The sequence below is a fragment of the Brassica napus genome, chromosome C9 (genome assembly GCF_020379485.1).
Source record: "Brassica napus cultivar Da-Ae chromosome C9, Da-Ae, whole genome shotgun sequence".
Lineage (NCBI taxonomy): Eukaryota > Viridiplantae > Streptophyta > Magnoliopsida > Brassicales > Brassicaceae > Brassica > Brassica napus.
In genome coordinates, this window is record NC_063452.1 from 7,526,081 (window position 1) to 7,531,203 (window position 5,123).

The window sequence follows — 5,123 nt, forward strand, 5'->3', positions numbered from 1 at the left end:
AATTTTGTTTTTTTTATATCATCATTCACTTCATTTTTTACATAATGCAATCTTCATCAAAATCTAAAAATATCACAAATTAAAATCAAACGCATAAAGATTGTGTCATAAATAAAAGGGAGAATTGCCAAGTGTGACTCAAAACTTGGAGTCAAACCCAAAACAATACCCCAACTTGGGTCAAAGGCAAAAGTAACCTAAAAGGCTATTGAAATTACAACTATCCCCTTGTGACCAAACAAAAAAACGGAATTCTTTTTACGTTTCTACCCCTCGCAAGTCGTCTGTTTAGACGACTTGAAAATAAGTTGTCCAGACGACTTAACTTAAAGTCGTCTGGACAGTTAGTCTTAAACATAATTTAAAAATTTTGTAAAAAATATTTTGATAAGTGAAAAATGGGAATTATGTAATTAACATATGTCTTAGGAGGTATAAATTAAGATATAACAAATTTCAATTGTTTTCAGCATAGATGAGTGAAAGTAGTGAGTCATGATATTCTTAAGTTTATGTTTCATCAACATATGTTGTAGTATTGTATGTGTTCTTAGGGTTAGATTTTGGAAAGCATTAAAACCGTTTTTGAAAATTTTTAAAATTACTTATGCGTGTTCATTTCTGTGTATAGTAAACACTATTTAAGTATAATTTGATTTTATAACGTGGTTAGTTAGTTAATCTAGTCATTTTAGTTTAGGGGTTCATTTTAGGGTCTAGGACGACTTAATATTTTGTCGTCTGAAAACAGACGACTAAATATTAAGTCGTCTGTTGTACATTATCAGCCAGAATAAGTCGTCTAAACCGGACCAAACCTTAAAGTTTACCAATGTAATTTTAAAGCTAACCGGATTATTTACCCAATATATAAGGTGATTTTTTTTTTTGTTTCATTTTTCGCGATATTCAGAAACCCTAACAGTTCTCTCTCAAAGGCGATTTCGAATTCCCACGATTTCCGAACAAACCATCGTTCTCAACATCGGCTATCTATCTCACTTCATTCTCACCGTTGTCGCCGCAGCTTCTTCTAACCCTAGCGCCGCCGATTCCTCTAAACCCTAGCGCCGCCGATTCCTCTAAACCCTAGCGCCGCCGCTTCCACTATTTCCGAACAAACCGTCGCCCTCGCCACCGTGGTCACCAACGTTCTAAACACTAGCGCCGCCGCTTCTTCTAAACCCTAGCGCCGCCGCTTCTTCTCTGTAAACCTTAGCGCCGTTTCTCTGTAAACCCTAACGCCGCTAAGTCATCAATCTCGAGGAAAAGATGAACATAAAACGTTGTCTCTATCAATTTACTCATTCTCACCGTTTCACGTTTATTTTTTCAGATCTATAACCGCAATGACGAGTACTCCAACTCCTTCTGCGACTGGAAGACTTGTAAGTAATTTAAGTCGTCTACTAAGTCGTCTGGACTTATATTGTTGTCTTTGATTATTTTGCAGACAAAAAGGATGGATATTCCAGAACTCCCCCGTAGGTTATACACATCAGGGGAAGAACCAGAAGCCCACAATAGCATTTCGTATCATACGGATAACAGCAAGTTGCATACTGCTCTTAGGAAAGCTCTTACTGATGACGAATTTGAAGAGCTCAAGGAGTCGAGTTTGGGAGTTTTCATCAAGTTCAAGGAGCAGGGATTTGGTTGGGCTTCAAGGCTGGTTCACTACATGCTCAGTTTCAAGCTGGACATTAAGAAGAAGTATGAGATGTGGTCTCTCGTTGGTCCAGAACCTTTGAGGTTTTCACTGTTAGAGTTTGAAAACCTCACTGGTCTAAACTGCGAGTACATCGAGGACCTTGAGACACCAAAATGTGACGTTACCCCAGAGATGGTTTCTTTCTGGGGGATGCTGGGAGTTCATCTGGAAGCTGGGCCAACTACTGATCAGATAATAGCAGCACTGCAGAGATGCGGGGATTGGTCCAGGGAAGATCGCAAGCGGCTCGCGTACCTCTCCATCTTCACTGGATTCATTGAAGGGAGAAAGTTTTCAACCGCTACACGATCTACTCTGGCAAGGCTAGTGATGGATTTAGAACGGTTTGAGAATTATCCATGGGGGAGAGTCGCATTTAAGGTGCTGATGGACTCTTTGTGGAACAAAGAAATTGCTGGCTGTTACACCGTGGATGGGTTTATACAAGTTCTTCAGGTCTGGACGTACACAGCTATGCCGGAATTGGGTGCTAGTATTGGTGGTCCCAGAGCAGACAGTCCGTCTCCACCGATACTGGCTTACGAGGGCAGCAGAGGCCGCAGATCAATGAAAGCTGCTATCTTGAGTCAGGTATTTACTTCAATCCAAAAGACTGCGCAGACGACTTATTATAAGTCGTCTGGAAGGTCGTCCAGCTGGACGACTTATCGGACGACTTAATTAAGTCGTCTGGAAAGTCTTCCATCTGGACGACTTATTAGACGACTTATTATAAGTCGTCTGGAAGGTCTTCCAGCTGGACGACTTAGTAGACGACTTATAATTAAGTCGTCTATTTAGTATTTTTTTTCAAATATCTAACTCGATTCTTCTATTTACTGCAGACCCGCGTGATCAACTTTGTTGAGAAGGACATTAGTGAAATGTGGCCAAAATGGGACTCTGAGGTTGAGGACCTGCCCGCGGAGAACATCATTAAAGTCATGTATGAGCGGAGACCGTGGAAGTGGACCATGGATTGCTGGGAAGTCACTGGTACTAAGGTCAATACAAAACCTAAGGTTGTGACTCCATCAAAGAAGGCCAAAGAGATGGTTGTGTTGGAGGAGGAGGAGGAGGAGGAGGAAGACAATCCAAGACCTCGGAAGAAAGCTCGTAAAGAGGCTCCTAAAGTGGCTAGTGAAGAGGCTAGAGAAGAGGCTAGAGGGGTGACCAGAGAGGAGTTGGAAATTATGTTCAAGGGCGTAGCTGACTGCATGAAAAAAGGGTTTAATAAGTGCATGAGGGAGTTTAGGAAGTTGTCCGATAGATTGGAAGCTGTGGAGAAGAAGGTTGGTGTCACCAATCAGGCTACCCCTCAAGATAAACAGCCTACCCCTCTTGCCAAAGAAACCGGGGGTAGAAACAAACAGGCTACCCCTCAAGATAAACAACCTACCCCTCTTGCCAAAGAAACCGGGGGTAGAAACAAACAGGCTACCCCTCATGCCAATGAAACCGTGGTTAGTAACCAGCCTCCTCCTCATCAAACCAAACAGCAGCCTCCTCCTCCTCAAAAGAAACAGCAGCAGCCTCCTCCTCCCAAAAGAAACAGCCTCCTCCTCAAAAGAAACAGCCTCCTCAAATCAAAGAGGTTAGTATCAAATCCAGGGTTAACTAGTTGTCCAGACGACTGTAAAAGTTGTCTGGACGACTAGTTGACCCTGGACGACTTAAACGTAAGTTGTCTGGACGACTAGTTGACCACGGAAGACTTAATTTTAAGTCGTCCAGGTCCAACTAGTCGTCCAGACAACTTTTGTTTAAGTCGTCCAGAGTTAACTTGTGTGCAACTTTTATTGCAGAGATGGTTGCCGGAGGATACAGCAACCGAGGCGAACTCGGTAAATAAGACCTCCAAAGAGATTGTTGCTGTCACTTCCACCGATCACCAACCGAGCCTCGCTTCCACCGATCAACAACCGAGCCTCGCTTCCACCGAGCCAAGCGATCCAGTTTCAGAACCGAGCCTGGTTGTATTGGACAAGCGTGCAAAGAGTAAACGAGCGAAGAAACCTGCTCCCACTGTGAGATCTCCTTATACGGCAGAGAAAAAAAAAGATAAAGTGGGAGCCTATAATCCATTTCCGCCAGTAAACAAAGATCGGTTGAAGGAACTCGCTGATTGGTTGAAAACTGATCCGTAAGTGATTGCTTTACCCATAATAGCTTGATTTAGTCGTCCAAAACTGATTGCTTTTTTGTTTGCAGTCATTATTTAACTAAGACCGAGGACAAACCACGTACATCACCAACAAGGTGGTACCACTTCCTCCGGACAGCCAGAGGATGGCTGGAAGACTGCGTAAGTCTTCTGCACACGATTTAAGTCGTCTACAAAGTCGTCCAAGTAGACTACTTTCCAGACGACTTAAAGATAAATCGTCTGGAAAGTCGTCTACTTGGACGACCACGTAGACGACTTATATTTAAGTCGTCTGGTAACTTCTAACTTGTTATATTTAATATGCAGCATATAGATGCTTGGATTAATGTGCTAAGGCAGAGGTATCAGGAGAACCCACAAGCTTTCAGGAGCGAGCGAATGTGCTTCCTGGATCACAACTTTTCCCAGTCTTGGAGAGAGCAGTATCACCTCTTCAAAACATCGGAACCTGATCACAAAGGTTTAGGAAGAGTTCTACCTGGTGGGGCGTCGTATTTTTATGACGGATCAATACCTTCATTTTGCCAATCAAACAAGAAGTGGGGGGAGGACATTGATGATATCTATGCGCCAGTGAACTTGGACGACAAGCATTGGGTTGCTATTTGGATATCGATCCCTAAGAGGCACATAGTCGTCTGGGACAGCATACCTTCATCTAGTGTACCAGACGCATGGGATGCGATAATGGAGCCTTTTCTCCAGATGGTCCCTTATCTGCTTGTTGAGTGCGCAGCCACCGACGAAATACGGGTCAAATACGGGTTGGAGCCATACACATATGAGAGACCGCTGAAAGGTGTACCCACGGCCAACAATGGTGATTGTGGCGTGTACACTGTAAAGTACATTGAATGTCATGCTCTCGGTGTCTCCTTTGACCCTAAAGACTTTGCTAGGTGCAACGCAAAGAAAATGAGGGATAATATGGCGGTGGATATATGGAAGGAGCTTGTTGATCAGCATCTAAAAGAAAATGTGGATGGTGATAAGTTCGTGGGCTTGTATGATTAGATTAGTGTTTGTATTTGAACTTGTCTTTGTATTTGAATATATAAGTTGAACTTGTAAATATATAAGTTGTAAATATATAAGTTGTCTGGAAGATTAGTGTTTGTATTTGAACTTGTAAATATATAAGTTGTCTGGAAGAAATAAGTCGTCTGGAAGGTTTTCCAACTGGACGACTTACAAATAAGTCGTCTAGAAGGTTTGGACGACTTATTATAAGTCGTCTGGAAGGTT

At 42.6% G+C, this 5,123-nt stretch overlaps 1 pseudogene; it reads left to right on the plus strand.

Moving 5' to 3' along the window:
• The first annotated feature begins 1,462 nt into the window (after positions 1–1,462).
• On the plus strand, positions 1,463–4,892 carry LOC125592608 (annotated as a pseudogene).
• The last annotated feature ends 231 nt before the right edge of the window (positions 4,893–5,123 follow it).